Genomic DNA, 17,966 nt, shown 5'->3' with positions numbered 1-17,966 from the left:
ACTTTTGGGGCCTGCCTTGGAGGGGTTGGGAACTGCTTGTACACCTTTGGGGCCTGCGTCTGCATGGGGTGGGGCGGGGGGGGGGGGGCGGGTTGGAGCTGGTTTTAACCTTTCGGGCTTGCATCTGGAGGGGTTGGGGCCTGCCTTTGGGGGGGTGGTTGTGAGCTGCTTGTATACTGTAGGGGCCTGCTTGTACACCTTTGGGCCTGCATCTGGGGGGGGTGGGAGCTGCTTGTACACTGTTAGGGCCTGCCTTGGGGGAGGGGTTGGGGCATGTGCCTTGGGGGGGTGGGGTTGGGAGCTGCTTCTACGCTGTAGGGGTCTGGGTCTGTTTGTACACCTTTGGGGCGTGCCTCTGGGGAGGATGGGGAGTTGCTTGTACACCTTTGGGGCCTGTGTCTGGGGGGGGTTGGGGCCTGTGCCGGGGGGGGGGTTGGGAGCTGCTTGTACACTCTAGGGCCCTCTGGCAGGCTTTGGGGCCTCCCTTTGAGGGGGGCAGTTGGGAGCTGGTTGTACACCTTTGGGGCCTGAGTCTGGGGTGTGGGGGCTGGGGCTGAGGCCTGGGGCCTGCATCTGGGTGGTGGTGGTGGGGGGTCCAGTTCATGGGGGGGGTGGGTTGGGAGCTGCTTGTGGACAGTTGGGGTCTGCATCCGGGTGTGGCTGGGGCCTGCTTGTAGACTTCTACAGCCTGTGTCTGGTGTTTGGGGGCTTTTCTGTAGTGTTTGGGGATTGCATTTTGGCTTTGGGATGTGTCTAGAGCTTCTGGGGCCTAGCTGTAGTGCTTGGGGCCTGCGTCTGGGGCTTTTCTGTAGCATTTTGGTAGCGTGTTTGTGATTTGGGGTCTGTATCCAGGGTTTTGCCTTTTTTGTAGTTTTCAGCTTTGTGTCTGTTTCTTTGTTGGTTGCCTGGGGTTTGGGGTTTGGATCATTAGTCAGTGTCATTAGCGTCGGGGGGTTGATATGAAGGGTTAGGGTTGTGGTTAGAGTTGTTAGGGTTAAAGAGAATAAGGATTTTAGGGTAAGGGGATCAAGGTTGTGGGAATAAAAATGTTTTTGCACAGAGTTACATCGTTTAGAGGGAAGGAAGGTGGTATTGATATATGCTTGCAGTGATAAGAAAGCTTAACAGACAACCTTGTAAAATGCAGACAACCAGAATCCTTAGAGCAATTGGGTGGAAATCACGGTGTAAGAAACATTACCACCTCAAAGAGGAAAACAGTCAAGAAAAAAATAAAATTGACTAGTAACAGGCCAGCAGCTGTGTATTTTCTGTGAAGCACTGGATAGATTGTGAACATGGATTACCCAGTCAATGGGGAAACTGGGGAGGGTCCTGGTCACCGAGAAGGAAAAAAAAATTATATAAACTGTGTTATGGAACTAGTAGGTGGCTTGTGGGACGCCTGCCATTGCAATCGTGAATAAAAATGCTACCTCACTGAGATACTTGCCTGAGCCTATGGTATTGGTTACAGAGTGTTTCTAATAAGGTGTTAGGGTGTTAAGGTTTCAGGGCTAAGGCACTAGGGTTGGGTTTCAGGGTTAGGGTTTCCAGGGTTTAGGGTTAGGATTTTAAGGTTGTTAGGGTTGGAGTTATAAGGGTTAGGGTTTGGGGGTTAGTGTGTTAAGGTTTTAAAGTATTTTGTGGTTTTAGTGTTGATAGGGTTTTTAGGGTTAGGGTCTTAGGGTTTTAGTTATGGTCAGGTATTTAGGGTTAGGGTTTTAAGGTCTTATTTTTTTTTTTTAAGGTTAGGGTCTCCAGCGTTAGGGCTTTGAGAATCTTTACGTTTTGGGTTAGGGTTTAGAGGGTCTTAATTTTTAGGGTTAGGGCTTTTAGGCGTAGGTCTAGTGTGGTAAATTTTATCGGGTTAGGACTGTAAGGGTTTTTAGGGTTAGGGTTTCTAGGGTTTTTTGGGGTAGGGGTTAGGGTTAGATCCGTGGGAGCCGTAGTGTTAGGGGTCAGGGTTCTTAGGGCTAAGGCCCAATATTAGGGTGGAAGGCCAAACTAAGGGGGGAGCCCCCCCCAAAATTGAAGGGTCGAAGCCCCAATTTAGGGGAAGAAACGTCAAAATTGTGGGGTCCCCCAAAATTGGGCGGAAGAGCTCTTAATATTGGGGGAAACCCAAAAAAGGAGGGTGGGGGACTCTAAAATTGGGGGGACCCCCCAAATTGGTTGTGTCCCCCCCCAAATTGGTTGTGTCCCCCCCAAAATTGGTTGTGTCCCCCCCAATTAGGGGAGGAACCCCCAAAATTGGGTGGGCGAACCCCCATATTGGGGGGGCAGAACACTTAAATGGAAGTGTGAAATTCCAGAATTGAATGTGGACCCCCCAGAACAGTCTTCAGGGGTTTAGTGTGGTAAATTTTATCGGGTTAGGGCTGTAAGGGTTTTTAGGGTTAGGGTTTCTAGGGTTTGTTGGGGTAGGGGTTAGGCTTAGATCCGTGGTTGCCATAGCGTTAGGGGTCAAGGTTCTTAGGGGTTAGGCCTAATATTAGGGCGGAAGGCCAAAATAAGAGGGTGGGAGCCCCCCCCAAAATTGAAGGGTTGAAGCCCCAAGTTAGGGGAAGGAACGTCAAAATTGTGGGGTCCCCCAAAATTGGGCGGAAGAACTTTTAATATTAGGGGGGAACCCAAAAAAGGAGGGTGGGGGACTCTACAATCGGTTGTGTCCCCCCCAAATTAGGGGAGGAACCCCCAAAATTGGGTGGGCGAACCCCCAAATTGGGGGGAAGAAGACTTAAATGGAAGTGTGAAATTCCAGAATTGAATGTGGACCCCCCCCAGACCTGGGGAGGAATCCCCAAACTTGGGGGGGACCCCCAAAATTGGGGTTAAAGCCCCAGATCCCGGGGAGCTAAGCCCCAAATTAAGGGAAGGAACCTCAAACATGTGGTGAGAACCCCAACATTGGGGGAAAGAACCTTAATATTAGGGTGGCAGGCCAAGAAAGGATGGTGGGGGCCTCCAAAATTGTGGGGGGCTTGGAACTGGGGGGAATCCCCAAAATGGAGGGGGAACCCCAAAAGTGGGGGGGGGGGCGAAGCACCAAATTAGGGGAAGGAACCCCAAAATTGCGGGGAAGAACTCTGAAATGGAGAGCTGAAAACCCGAAATTGAGGGGAAACCCCCCAAAACGGCGGGAAAACCCTCCATAAACACGAAACCGGTAATGTAACAGAGCAAAAAATGGCGTCCTACGGCACGCTGCGAGGCTCAATTTTCTGGGGAGTGCTGGGAAATGTAGTTCTTGGCCACCGGGTTTCCAGGAGTCCATATTGTTTTCCCAGAGCATGCCGGGAGATGTAGTTCTCGGACACTGGGCTTCCGGGAGGCCATGTTGGTTTCCCATCTTTGCTAGACTCCGGGTGCTCTGGCTTCACAGAGAAACCCCCAAACTGAAAAATGTACCTGCTAATATATTGGGCTCTAAATGTAGCCCTGGGTTAATTGAATAACAATCCCTGGGTAAGATTGAAGTGCAGGAGGGGTTGGCTACGGTTTTAAGAGCCGGTTTGCAGAAAAGGGATTTCCCGTTAAGAAATGGCATATACTGATTGTTCTCTTCCTTGCTCTGCCAAGACCTGAAGCACATCTTGGAAGCCAGGCAGAATCCGTGCAGCCAATGGAGTTATCAAGCTCGACTTCAGCTTCTTCCCAGCTAGAAGAAGCAAGGACACGCCGGCTGAGTTCCACAGGCAACGCGCCCGTATCTGTAGACGAGGATTTAGAGATGCTACTTTGGGAACTCTCAGACGGCATACTGGAAGCCGAGCTCGACTTGGACCCAGGGAAGGATGAGGATGACCTCCTCCTTGAGCTTTCCAAGATGATTGATGATTGAACTGCATAGTCCTATGGTATATTAAAAACAAACAAACAAAAAAAAAAAACAACTCTTCTTCTTGTTGGATACCCCGAGGTGATCCTTTTTCGAACTGAGGCTTTGCAATGAGACTTAAAGCACAGTTGGAACTGGTAGAAATTGGCAGGATCTGCACTCAGTTGTCCTAAGTTTCCCTGCTGGTCAGAGTTAAGGTCTTGTGCATGGTTCCGTAACTATAGGTGGCTACCTTTGATATCAAGAGGACAAAGCACTTGTTTCTTTTGGCACAGAAAGATGTCCATCGGCACGCTGCGGTGGCTGTGAATTGACGTAGTGATGGAGCGATGCTCTGAAGGCTTAAACGGAAAGCTTCTTCCTTCCCCCCCGCCTTGGCACAGCTCGATGTTGGGCACATTGTGAAGCCTGGGTGTTCTGATTTCTCGGACAGTTGATACCCAAATCCCGGAGTTACTATGTCAACTCTTGACTTTTATTTGTGTATGCCATTGTTTTGACTGTAATCTTTTCAGATGATGAAGCTGTAGGGGCGGGAGGGAGCAGAATAATTATTCTAGCGTTGTGGACCAAACATGCTGCCAGGAGTGGTGGTGGTGGGGTCAGCCCACCCGGCCTTACTTTCAATTATCAGGGATGATAAAATGGTGTGAAAAGCAGCAGCTCTGCGATACGGCTACGCTACCCCCACTCCCTTCTCTTGTGCTGTACCAAAGTTCCCCCAAGCTTTGGTTGGTGCTTTTTGCTGGTGACAGTAGGACTCCAGGGCGAGTAGTCGGGACTCTCCTGCAGTAACTGGGTCAATTAAGGGTTGGTTTAAGTGCCTCCTGGTTTTTAAAATTGCTCCCCTGAGCTGCTGGCTCTGCTGCCTGCTACAGCAAATGTTCGGGTGCCATCAGCGTCGCACTTGGGCGTGGGCACTGACCCTGCGGAGGAGAGCTGAGGCTCGCGTGTATTGTGTACCCTGCCGCCAGTGATCGTTTTCCCCTAGCAGATCTATTTTGAATTATTTCCCTAAATTTTAGAGGAACTTTAGGCTCTTTGTGCTATGATTTGTGAAGCTGTAGGGGCCCTCAGGCATTTGCTGCTGGCAGAGGAAAACCGCTTGTCGAATTTGTTGTAAATACTTTCTGTTTGGACAACAACGCCTGTGTGTGTGTGTGTGTGTGCGCGCGTGCGTGCTTTGACGACCCCCTGCGACGCCCCAGCTCCGCGAGGGAAGCTTTGAAGCGGCTCTGGGAAAACCTCTGCGGAAGAAACTGCTGCTGGCGACTTGCGGAAAACGGACTCCACAATCAGTGAGATTGTAAAGTAGGTATGTTTATTCAGCGCTGGGCAGCACGGGAGGTCGTGGGCATGAAGATTGATGACTCTTCCTCGTCACCGCTAGTTGACCTCTTGTCTTTGCACAGACTCAGTTGCTCCTTGGCTCTTGTCCACCTGCAGGACCAGTTTCTCCCAGTTTCTTAAGATAGGCTCGCTCTCTTATTAGGAGACTGACCTGGGTAAGGGGGCCCAAGGCTTCTTGCTTTAGTTAATTGGCACAATGCACCATAGTTAGCAAAGACAATTAGTAGCATCCTAGTTTAATGCCGTCAGCGCTCTATCTCTACTTGATAAGATTCTCCTAACTCCCTCTCTCACTGGAGCCCACGCAGCCCTCTGTCCTGCCGAAGGACTTCACGGGGACTTCTGCCGGCTCCGGGTGCCCGCACACAGACAGAAATGGCTTTGAGAGAAAACAATCAGGAGGAGGAGAGCTCAGAGACTGCGGCCGGCTTCGGCCACCTTCCCCTCGCTTTCCCTCTCCGTGTTCAAACCGAGCACTGTTCTGCCGTCAACCTTCGCTGCCTCTGCCCGCGGCGCTGGGCTTTCGCGTGTGCCATTGCTCCTCTACATATTTTATCCTTCCTTTTGTAAGGAATGGTCCAGCAATTCGTGTCACTAAGGGATTTGAAGGGTTAACATCGAGGCCCGGGTCTAGGTGATAAGAGAACAAAGGGGTTTTTAGGGAAAAGTGCTGACTACTGCAGGGGATGTTGCTAGAGTTTCTGAAATCCGGCGCAGAGGCTCCCAAACGAGGAGGAAGGGGGAGCTGAAGGACAATTGAAGGACAAAAGCCTGGGAGGAAGACAACCAGCATTCAGCCCGAGCAAGCCCCGAGAGACCACCAGAGACTGATACGCAGGCGCCCCTGGGAGGGGTTTCGGATTCCGGAAACCAATTCTAATAACCCTGCCTCTTCTTGAAGTAGTAATGAATATGTATTAGCCTGGGAGCATCAAAACCAGCCGCCTTACGTAACAGGTGTGCGTCCTGGGGGAGCAGAGACTCCCGGCGCACCCAGCGCTGCTTGCTTGCCTCTTTTCGTTTAATAAATTGTAAACTTTGATTGTAATCCTATTTGGGACTCAGCCATTTATAACACTTTTTATATTTGTATTTTATTTAAGGCTGTCTTGCCCCCCTCCCCCCCCCAGCCTCGCTGCTCGCCAATAAAGCTGGCGCAGGGGCTAAGGGATTTGAAGGGCCTGCTTGTATACCTAAGGGATTTGAGGGCCTGCTTGTACACCTTTGGGGACTGCCTCTTTTGGGGGGGGGGGGGGTGTTAGGAGCTGCTTGTATACTTTTTTAGGCATTCCTCTGAGAGGGGGTTGGGAGCTTCGTGTATACTGGGGGGGGAGGGCCTCCCTCGAGGTGGAAGGGGGGGGGTTGGAGCGTTTCTACACTGTAGGGGCCTGCCTGTACACTTTTGGGGCCTGCCTTGGAGGGGTTGGGAACTGCTTGTACACCTTTGGGGCCTGCGTCTGCGCGGGGTGGGGCGGGGGGGGGGGGTTGGAGCTGGTTTTAACCTTTCGGGCTTGCATCTGGAGGGGTTGGGGCCTGCCTTTGGGGGGGTGGTTGTGAGCTGCTTGTATACTGTAGGGGCCTGCTTGTACACCTTTGGGCCTGCATCTGGGGGGGGTGGGAGCTGCTTGTACACTGTTAGGGCCTGCCTTGGGGGAGGGGTTGGGGCATGTGCCTTGGGGGGGTGGGGTTGGGAGCTGCTTCTACGCTGTAGGGGTCTGGGTCTTGGGGGGTTGGGGCTGTTTGTACACCTTTGGGGCGTGCCTCTGGGGAGGATGGGGAGTTGCTTGTACACCTTTGGGGCCTGTGTCTGGGGGGGGTTGGGGCCTGTGCCGGGGGGGGTTGGGAGCTGCTTGTACACTCTAGGGCCCTCTGGCAGGCTTTGGGGCCTCCCTTTGAGGGGGGCAGTTGGGAGCTGGTTGTACACCTTTGGGGCCTGAGTCTGGGGTGTGGGGGCTGGGGCTGAGGCCTGGGGCCTGCATCTGGGTGGTGGTGGTGGGGGGTCCAGTTCATGGGGGGGGGGGGTTGGGAGCTGCTTGTGGACAGTTGGGGTCTGCATCCGGGTGTGGCTGGGGCCTGCTTGTAGACTTCTGCAGCCTGTGTCTGGTGTTTGGGGGCTTTTCTGTAGTGTTTGGGGATTGCATTTTGGCTTTGGGATGTGTCTAGAGCTTCTGGGGCCTAGCTGTAGTGCTTGGGGCCTGCGTCTGGGGCTTTTCTGTAGCATTTTGGTAGCGTGTTTGTGATTTGGGGTCTGTATCCAGGGTTTTGCCTTTTTTGTAGTTTTCAGCTTTGTGTCTGTTTCTTTGTTGGTTGCCTGGGGTTTGGGGTTTGGATCATTAGTCAGTGTCATTAGCGTCGGGGGGTTGATATGAAGGGTTAGGGTTGTGGTTAGAGTTGTTAGGGTTAAAGAGAATAAGGATTTTAGGGTAAGGGGATCAAGGTTGTGGGAATAAAAATGTTTTTGCACAGAGTTACATCGTTTAGAGGGAAGGAAGGTGGTATTGATATATGCTTGCAGTGATAAGAAAGCTTAACAGACAACCTTGTAAAATGCAGACAACCAGAATCCTTAGAGCAATTGGGTGGAAATCACGGTGTAAGAAACATTACCACCTCAAAGAGGAAAACAGTCAAGAAAAAAATAAAATTGACTAGTAACAGGCCAGCAGCTGTGTATTTTCTGTGAAGCACTGGATAGATTGTGAACATGGATTACCCAGTCAATGGGGAAACTGGGGAGGGTCCTGGTCACCGAGAAGGAAAAAAAAATTATATAAACTGTGTTATGGAACTAGTAGGTGGCTTGTGGGACGCCTGCCATTGCAATCGTGAATAAAAATGCTACCTCACTGAGATACTTGCCTGAGCCTATGGTATTGGTTACAGAGTGTTTCTAATAAGGTGTTAGGGTGTTAAGGTTTCAGGGCTAAGGCACTAGGGTTGGGTTTCAGGGTTAGGGTTTCCAGGGTTTAGGGTTAGGATTTTAAGGTTGTTAGGGTTGGAGTTATAAGGGTTAGGGTTTGGGGGTTAGTGTGTTAAGGTTTTAAAGTATTTTGTGGTTTTAGTGTTGATAGGGTTTTTAGGGGTAGGGTCTTAGGGTTTTAGTTATGGTCAGGTATTTAGGGTTAGGGTTTTAAGGTCTTATTTTTTTTTTTTAAGGTTAGGGTCTCCAGCGTTAGGGCTTTGAGAATCTTTACGTTTTGGGTTAGGGTTTAGAGGGTCTTAATTTTTAGGGTTAGGGCTTTTAGGCGTAGGTCTAGTGTGGTAAATTTTATCGGGTTAGGACTGTAAGGGTTTTTAGGGTTAGGGTTTCTAGGGTTTTTTGGGGTAGGGGTTAGGGTTAGATCCGTGGGAGCCGTAGTGTTAGGGGTCAGGGTTCTTAGGGCTAAGGCCCAATATTAGGGTGGAAGGCCAAACTAAGGGGGGAGCCCCCCCCAAAATTGAAGGGTCGAAGCCCCAATTTAGGGGAAGAAACGTCAAAATTGTGGGGTCCCCCAAAATTGGGCGGAAGAGCTCTTAATATTGGGGGAAACCCAAAAAAGGAGGGTGGGGGACTCTAAAATTGGGGGGACCCCCCAAATTGGTTGTGTCCCCCCCCAAATTGGTTGTGTCCCCCCCAAAATTGGTTGTGTCCCCCCCAATTAGGGGAGGAACCCCCAAAATTGGGTGGGCGAACCCCCATATTGGGGGGGCAGAACACTTAAATGGAAGTGTGAAATTCCAGAATTGAATGTGGACCCCCCAGAACAGTCTTCAGGGGTTTAGTGTGGTAAATTTTATCGGGTTAGGGCTGTAAGGGTTTTTAGGGTTAGGGTTTCTAGGGTTTGTTGGGGTAGGGGTTAGGCTTAGATCCGTGGTTGCCATAGCGTTAGGGGTCAAGGTTCTTAGGGGTTAGGCCTAATATTAGGGCGGAAGGCCAAAATAAGAGGGTGGGAGCCCCCCCCAAAATTGAAGGGTTGAAGCCCCAAGTTAGGGGAAGGAACGTCAAAATTGTGGGGTCCCCCAAAATTGGGCGGAAGAACTTTTAATATTAGGGGGGAACCCAAAAAAGGAGGGTGGGGGACTCTACAATCGGTTGTGTCCCCCCCAAATTAGGGGAGGAACCCCCAAAATTGGGTGGGCGAACCCCCAAATTGGGGGGAAGAAGACTTAAATGGAAGTGTGAAATTCCAGAATTGAATGTGGACCCCCCCCAGACCTGGGGAGGAATCCCCAAACTTGGGGGGGACCCCCAAAATTGGGGTTAAAGCCCCAGATCCCGGGGAGCTAAGCCCCAAATTAAGGGAAGGAACCTCAAACATGTGGTGAGAACCCCAACATTGGGGGAAAGAACCTTAATATTAGGGTGGCAGGCCAAGAAAGGATGGTGGGGGCCTCCAAAATTGTGGGGGGCTTGGAACTGGGGGGAATCCCCAAAATGGAGGGGGAACCCCAAAAGTGGGGGGGGGGGCGAAGCACCAAATTAGGGGAAGGAACCCCAAAATTGCGGGGAAGAACTCTGAAATGGAGAGCTGAAAACCCGAAATTGAGGGGAAACCCCCCAAAACGGCGGGAAAACCCTCCATAAACACGAAACCGGTAATGTAACAGAGCAAAAAATGGCGTCCTACGGCACGCTGCGAGGCTCAATTTTCTGGGGAGTGCTGGGAAATGTAGTTCTTGGCCACCGGGTTTCCGGGAGTCCATATTGTTTTCCCAGAGCATGCCGGGAGATGTAGTTCTCGGACACTGGGCTTCCGGGAGGCCATGTTGGTTTCCCATCTTTGCTAGACTCCGGGTGCTCTGGCTTCACAGAGAAACCCCCAAACTGAAAAATGTACCTGCTAATATATTGGGCTCTAAATGTAGCTCTGGGTTAATTGAATAACAATCCCTGGGTAAGATTGAAGTGCAGGAGGGGTTGGCTACGGTTTTAAGAGCCGGTTTGCAGAAAAGGGATTTCCCGTTAAGAAATGGCATATACTGATTGTTCTCTTCCTTGCTCTGCCAAGACCTGAAGCACATCTTGGAAGCCAGGCAGAATCCGTGCAGCCAATGGAGTTATCAAGCTCGACTTCAGCTTCTTCCCAGCTAGAAGAAGCAAGGACACGCCGGCTGAGTTCCACAGGCAACGCGCCCGTATCTGTAGACGAGGATTTAGAGATGCTACTTTGGGAACTCTCAGACGGCATACTGGAAGCCGAGCTCGACTTGGACCCAGGGAAGGATGAGGATGACCTCCTCCTTGAGCTTTCCAAGATGATTGATGATTGAACTGCATAGTCCTATGGTATATTAAAAAAAACAAACAAACAAAAAAAAAATACAACTCTTCTTCTTGTTGGATACCCCGAGGTGATCCTTTTTCGAACTGAGGCTTTGCAATGAGACTTAAAGCACAGTTGGAACTGGTAGAAATTGGCAGGATCTGCACTCAGTTGTCCTAAGTTTTCCTGCTGGTCAGAGTTAAGGTCTTGTGCATGGTTCCGTAACTATAGGTGGCTACCTTTGATATCAAGAGGACAAAGCACTTGTTTCTTTTGGCACAGAAAGATGTCCATCGGCACGCTGCGGTGGCTGTGAATTGACGTAGTGATGGAGCGATGCTCTGAAGGCTTAAACGGAAAGCTTCTTCCTTTCCCCCCGCCTTGGCACAGCTCGATGTTGGGCACATTGTGAAGCCTGGGTGTTCTGATTTCTCGGACAGTTGATACCCAAATCCCGGAGTTACTATGTCAACTCTTGACTTTTATTTGTGTATGCCATTGTTTTGACTGTAATCTTTTCAGATGATGAAGCTGTAGGGGCGGGAGGGAGCAGAATAATTATTCTAGCGTTGTGGACCAAACATGCTGCCAGGAGTGGTGGTGGTGGGGTCAGCCCACCCGGCCTTACTTTCAATTATCAGGGATGATAAAATGGTGTGAAAAGCAGCAGCTCTGCGATACGGCTACGCTACCCCCACTCCCTTCTCTTGTGCTGTACCAAAGTTCCCCCAAGCTTTGGTTGGTGCTTTTTGCTGGTGACAGTAGGACTCCAGGGCGAGTAGTCGGGACTCTCCTGCAGTAACTGGGTCAATTAAGGGTTGGTTTAAGTGCCTCCTGGTTTTTAAAATTGCTCCCCTGAGCTGCTGGCTCTGCTGCCTGCTACAGCAAATGTTCGGGTGCCATCAGCGTCGCACTTGGGCGTGGGCACTGACCCTGCGGAGGAGAGCTGAGGCTCGCGTGTATTGTGTACCCTGCCGCCAGTGATCGTTTTCCCCTAGCAGATCTATTTTGAATTATTTCCCTAAATTTTAGAGGAACTTTAGGCTCTTTGTGCTATGATTTGTGAAGCTGTAGGGGCCCTCAGGCATTTGCTGCTGGCAGAGGAAAACCGCTTGTCGAATTTGTTGTAAATACTTTCTGTTTGGACAACAACGCCTGTGTGTGTGTGTGTGTGTGTGTGCGCGTGCGTGCTTTGATGACCCCCTGCGACGCCCCAGCTCCGCGAGGGAAGCTTTGAAGCGGCTCTGGGAAAACCTCTGCGGAAGAAACTGCTGCTGGTGACTTGCGGAAAACGGACTCCACAATCAGTGAGATTGTAAAGTAGGTATGTTTATTCAGCGCTGGGCAGCACGGGAGGTCGTGGGCATGAAGATTGATGACTCTTCCTCGTCACCGCTAGTTGACCTCTTGTCTTTGCACAGACTCAGTTGCTCCTTGGCTCTTGTCCACCTGCAGGACCAGTTTCTCCCAGTTTCTTAAGATAGGCTCGCTCTCTTATTAGGAGACTGACCTGGGTAAGGGGGCCCAAGGCTTCTTGCTTTAGTTAATTGGCACAATGCACCATAGTTAGCAAAGACAATTAGTAGCATCCTAGTTTAATGCCGTCAGCGCTCTATCTCTACTTGATAAGATTCTCCTAACTCCCTCTCTCACTGGAGCCCACGCAGCCCTCTGTCCTGCCGAAGGACTTCACGGGGACTTCTGCCGGCTCCGGGTGCCCGCACACAGACAGAAATGGCTTTGAGAGAAAACAATCAGGAGGAGGAGAGCTCAGAGACTGCGGCCGGCTTCGGCCACCTTCCCCTCGCTTTCCCTCTCCGTGTTCAAACCGAGCACTGTTCTGCCGTCAACCTTCGCTGCCTCTGCCCGCGGCGCTGGGCTTTCGCGTGTGCCATTGCTCCTCTACATATTTTATCCTTCCTTTTGTAAGGAATGGTCCAGCAATTCGTGTCACTAAGGGATTTGAAGGGTTAACATTGAGGCCCGGGTCTAGGTGATAAGAGAACAAAGGGGTTTTTAGGGAAAAGTGCTGACTACTGCAGGGGATGTTGCTAGAGTTTCTGAAATCCGGCGCAGGGTCTCCCAAACCAGGAGGAAGGGGGAGCTGAAGGACAATTGAAGGACAAAAGCCTGGGAGGAAGACAACCAGCATTCAGCCCGAGCAAGCCCCGAGAGACCACCAGAGACTGATACGCAGGCGCCCCTGGGAGGGGTTTCGGATTCCGGAAACCAATTCTAATAACCCTGCCTCTTCTCGAAGTAGTAATGAATATGTATTAGCCTGGGAGCATCAAAACCAGCCGCCTTACGTAACAGGTGTGCGTCCTGGGGGAGCAGAGACTCCCGGCGCACCCAGCGCTGCTTGCTTGCCTCTTTTCGTTTAATAAATTGTAAACTTTGATTGTAATCCTATTTGGGACTCAGCCATTTATAACACTTTTTATATTTGTATTTTATTTAAGGCTGTCTTGCCCCCCTCCCCCCCCCAGCCTCGCTGCTTGCCAATAAAGCTGGCGCAGGGGCTAAGGGATTTGAAGGGCCTGCTTGTATACCTAAGGGATTTGAGGGCCTGCTTGTACACCTTTGGGGACTGCCTCTTTTGGGGGGGGGGGGGGGGGTGTTAGGAGCTGCTTGTATACTTTTTTAGGCATTCCTCTGAGAGGGGGTTGGGAGCTTCGTGTATACTGGGGGGGGAGGGCCTCCCTCGAGGTGGAAGGGGGGGGGTTGGAGCGTTTCTACACTGTAGGGGCCTGCCTGTACACTTTTGGGGCCTGCCTTGGAGGGGTTGGGAACTGCTTGTACACCTTTGGGGCCTGCGTCTGCGCGGGGTGGGGCGGGGGGGAGGGGTTGGAGCTGGTTTTAACCTTTCGGGCTTGCATCTGGAGGGGTTGGGGCCTGCCTTTGGGGGGGTGGTTGTGAGCTGCTTGTATACTGTAGGGGCCTGCTTGTACACCTTTGGGCCTGCATCTGGGGGGGGTGGGAGCTGCTTGTACACTGTTAGGGCCTGCCTTGGGGGAGGGGTTGGGGCATGTGCCTTGGGGGGGTGGGGTTGGGAGCTGCTTCTACGCTGTAGGGGTCTGGGTCTTGGGGGGTTGGGGCTGTTTGTACACCTTTGGGGCGTGCCTCTGGGGAGGATGGGGAGTTGCTTGTACACCTTTGGGGCCTGTGTCTGGGGGGGGTTGGGGCCTGTGCCGGGGGGGGTTGGGAGCTGCTTGTACACTCTAGGGCCCTCTGGCAGGCTTTGGGGCCTCCCTTTGAGGGGGGCAGTTGGGAGCTGGTTGTACACCTTTGGGGCCTGAGTCTGGGGTGTGGGGGCTGGGGCTGAGGCCTGGGGCCTGCATCTGGGTGGTGGTGGTGGGGGGTCCAGTTCATGGGGGGGGGGGGTTGGGAGCTGCTTGTGGACAGTTGGGGTCTGCATCCGGGTGTGGCTGGGGCCTGCTTGTAGACTTCTGCAGCCTGTGTCTGGTGTTTGGGGGCTTTTCTGTAGTGTTTGGGGATTGCATTTTGGCTTTGGGATGTGTCTAGAGCTTCTGGGGCCTAGCTGTAGTGCTTGGGGCCTGCGTCTGGGGCTTTTCTGTAGCATTTTGGTAGCGTGTTTGTGATTTGGGGTCTGTATCCAGGGTTTTGCCTTTTTTGTAGTTTTCAGCTTTGTGTCTGTTTCTTTGTTGGTTGCCTGGGGTTTGGGGTTTGGATCATTAGTCAGTGTCATTAGCGTCGGGGGGTTGATATGAAGGGTTAGGGTTGTGGTTAGAGTTGTTAGGGTTAAAGAGAATAAGGATTTTAGGGTAAGGGGATCAAGGTTGTGGGAATAAAAATGTTTTTGCACAGAGTTACATCGTTTAGAGGGAAGGAAGGTGGTATTGATATATGCTTGCAGCGATAAGAAAGCTTAACAGACAACCTTGTAAAATGCAGACAACCAGAATCCTTAGAGCAATTGGGTGGAAATCACGGTGTAAGAAACATTACCACCTCAAAGAGGAAAACAGTCAAGAAAAAAATAAAATTGACTAGTAACAGGCCAGCAGCTGTGTATTTTCTGTGAAGCACTGGATAGATTGTGAACATGGATTACCCAGTCAATGGGGAAACTGGGGAGGGTCCTGGTCACCGAGAGGAAAAAAAAAATTATATAAACTGTGTTATGGAACTAGTAGGTGGCTTGTGGGACGCCTGCCATTGCAATCGTGAATAAAAATGCTACCTCACTGAGATACTTGCCTGAGCCTATGGTATTGGTTACAGAGTGTTTCTAATAAGGTGTTAGGGTGTTAAGGTTTCAGGGCTAAGGCACTAGGGTTGGGTTTCAGGGTTAGGGTTTCCAGGGTTTAGGGTTAGGATTTTAAGGTTGTTAGGGTTGCAGTTATAAGGGTTAGGGTTTGGGGGTTAGTGTGTTAAGGTTTTAAAGTATTTTGTGGTTTTAGTGTTGATAGGGTTTTTAGGGGTAGGGTCTTAGGGTTTTAGTTATGGTCAGGTATTTAGGGTTAGGGTTTTAAGGTCTTATTTTTTTTTTTTAAGGTTAGGGTCTCCAGCGTTAGGGCTTTGAGAATCTTTACGTTTTGGGTTAGGGTTTAGAGGGTCTTAATTTTTAGGGTTAGGGCTTTTAGGCGTAGGTCTAGTGTGGTAAATTTTATCGGGTTAGGACTGTAAGGGTTTTTAGGGTTAGGGTTTCTAGGGTTTTTTGGGGTAGGGGTTAGGGTTAGATCCGTGGGAGCCGTAGTGTTAGGGGTCAGGGTTCTTAGGGCTAAGGCCCAATATTAGGGTGGAAGGCCAAACTAAGGGGGGAGCCCCCCCCAAAATTGAAGGGTCGAAGCCCCAATTTAGGGGAAGAAACGTCAAAATTGTGGGGTCCCCCAAATTTGGGCGGAAGAGCTCTTAATATTGGGGGAAACCCAAAAAAGGAGGGTGGGGGACTCTAAAATTGGGGGGACCCCCCAAATTGGTTGTGTCCCCCCCCAAATTGGTTGTGTCCCCCCCAAAATTGGTTGTGTCCCCCCCAATTAGGGGAGGAACCCCCAAAATTGGGTGGGCGAACCCCCATATTGGGGGGGCAGAACACTTAAATGGAAGTGTGAAATTCCAGAATTGAATGTGGACCCCCCAGAACAGTCTTCAGGGGTTTAGTGTGGTAAATTTTATCGGGTTAGGGCTGTAAGGGTTTTTAGGGTTAGGGTTTCTAGGGTTTGTTGGGGTAGGGGTTAGGCTTAGATCCGTGGTTGCCATAGCGTTAGGGGTCAAGGTTCTTAGGGGTTAGGCCTAATATTAGGGCGGAAGGCCAAAATAAGAGGGTGGGAGCCCCCCCCAAAATTGAAGGGTTGAAGCCCCAAGTTAGGGGAAGGAACGTCAAAATTGTGGGGTCCCCCAAAATTGGGCGGAAGAACTTTTAATATTAGGGGGGAACCCAAAAAAGGAGGGTGGGGGACTCTACAATCGGTTGTGTCCCCCCCAAATTAGGGGAGGAACCCCCAAAATTGGGTGGGCGAACCCCCAAATTGGGGGGAAGAAGACTTAAATGGAAGTGTGAAATTCCAGAATTGAATGTGGACCCCCCCCAGACCTGGGGAGGAATCCCCAAACTTGGGGGGGACCCCCAAAATTGGGGTTAAAGCCCCAGATCCCGGGGAGCTAAGCCCCAAATTAAGGGAAGGAACCTCAAACATGTGGTGAGAACCCCAACATTGGGGGAAAGAACCTTAATATTAGGGTGGCAGGCCAAGAAAGGATGGTGGGGGCCTCCAAAATTGTGGGGGGCTTGGAACTGGGGGGAATCCCCAAAATGGAGGGGGAACCCCAAAAGTGGGGGGGGGGCGAAGCACCAAATTAGGGGAAGGAACCCCAAAATTGCGGGGAAGAACTCTGAAATGGAGAGCTGAAAACCCGAAATTGAGGGGAAACCCCCCAAAACGGCGGGAAAACCCTCCATAAACACGAAACCGGTAATGTAACAGAGCAAAAAATGGCGTCCTACGGCACGCTGCGAGGCTCAATTTTCTGGGGAGTGCTGGGAAATGTAGTTCTTGGCCACCGGGTTTCCGGGAGTCCATATTGTTTTCCCAGAGCATGCCGGGAGATGTAGTTCTCGGACACTGGGCTTCCGGGAGGCCATGTTGGTTTCCCATCTTTGCTAGACTCCGGGTGCTCTGGCTTCACAGAGAAACCCCCAAACTGAAAAATGTACCTGCTAATATATTGGGCTCTAAATGTAGCCCTGGGTTAATTGAATAACAATCCCTGGGTAAGATTGAAGTGCAGGAGGGGTTGGCTACGGTTTTAAGAGCCGGTTTGCAGAAAAGGGATTTCCCGTTAAGAAATGGCATATACTGATTGTTCTCTTCCTTGCTCTGCCAAGACCTGAAGCACATCTTGGAAGCCAGGCAGAATCCGTGGAGCCAATGGAGTTCTCAAGCTCGACTTCAGCTTCTTCCCAGCTAGAAGAAGCAAGGACACGCCGGCTGAGTTCCACAGGCAACGCGCCCGTATCTGTAGACGAGGATTTAGAGATGCTACTTTGGGAACTCTCAGACGGCATACTGGAAGCCGAGCTCGACTTGGACCCAGGGAAGGATGAGGATGACCTCCTCCTTGAGCTTTCCAAGATGATTGATGATTGAACTGCATAGTCCTATGGTATATTAAAAAAAAAACAAACAAAAAAAAAATACAACTCTTCTTCTTGTTGGATACCCCGAGGTGATCCTTTTTCGAACTGAGTCTTTGCAATGAGACTTAAAGCACAGTTGGAACTGGTAGAAATTGGCAGGATCTGCACTCAGTTGTCCTAAGTTTCCCTGCTGGTCAGAGTTAAGGTCTTGTGCATGGTTCCGTAACTATAGGTGGCTACCTTTGATATCAAGAGGACAAAGCACTTGTTTCTTTTGGCACAGAAAGATGTCCATCGGCACGCTGCGGTGGCTGTGAATTGACGTAGTGATGGAGCGATGCTCTGAAGGCTTAAACGGAAAGCTTCTTCCTTCCCCCCCGCCTTGGCACAGCTCGATGTTGGGCACATTGTGAAGCCTGGGTGTTCTGATTTCTCGGACAGTTGATACCCAAATCCCGGAGTTACTATGTCAACTCTTGACTTTTATTTGTGTATGCCATTGTTTTGACTGTAATCTTTTCAGATGATGAAGCTGTAGGGGCGGGAGGGAGCAGAATAATTATTCTAGCGTTGTGGACCAAACATGCTGCCAGGAGTGGTGGTGGTGGGGTCAGCCCACCCGGCCTTACTTTCAATTATCAGGGATGATAAAATGGTGTGAAAAGCAGCAGCTCTGCGATACGGCTACGCTACCCCCACTCCCTTCTCTTGTGCTGTACCAAAGTTCCCCCAAGCTTTGGTTGGTGCTTTTTGCTGGTGACAGTAGGACTCCAGGGCGAGTAGTCGGGACTCTCCTGCAGTAACTGGGTCAATTAAGGGTTGGTTTAAGTGCCTCCTGGTTTTTAAAATTGCTCCCCTGAGCTGCTGGCTCTGCTGCCTGCTACAGCAAATGTTCGGGTGCCATCAGCGTCGCACTTGGGCGTGGGCACTG

The 17,966-nt window shown here is 50.9% G+C and overlaps 1 long non-coding RNA gene across 1 annotated transcript; it reads left to right on the top strand.

The window, feature by feature from the left end:
• The first annotated feature begins 14,724 nt into the window (after positions 1–14,724).
• Positions 14,725–17,091, top strand: LOC310891350. Its single transcript, XR_014577538.1, has 2 exons — positions 14,725–16,669; positions 16,784–17,091. It is a non-coding gene; the product is annotated as an uncharacterized lncRNA (long non-coding RNA).
• Positions 17,092–17,966: the final 875 nt, after the last annotated feature.

Source organism: Anser anser, assembly GCF_964211835.1.
Source record: "Anser anser genome assembly, contig: HAP1_SCAFFOLD_134, whole genome shotgun sequence".
Classification (NCBI taxonomy): Eukaryota; Metazoa; Chordata; class Aves; order Anseriformes; family Anatidae; genus Anser; species Anser anser.
Note: the sequence above shows the minus strand (reverse complement) of the source record. Positions and strands in the feature narration are given on the sequence as shown.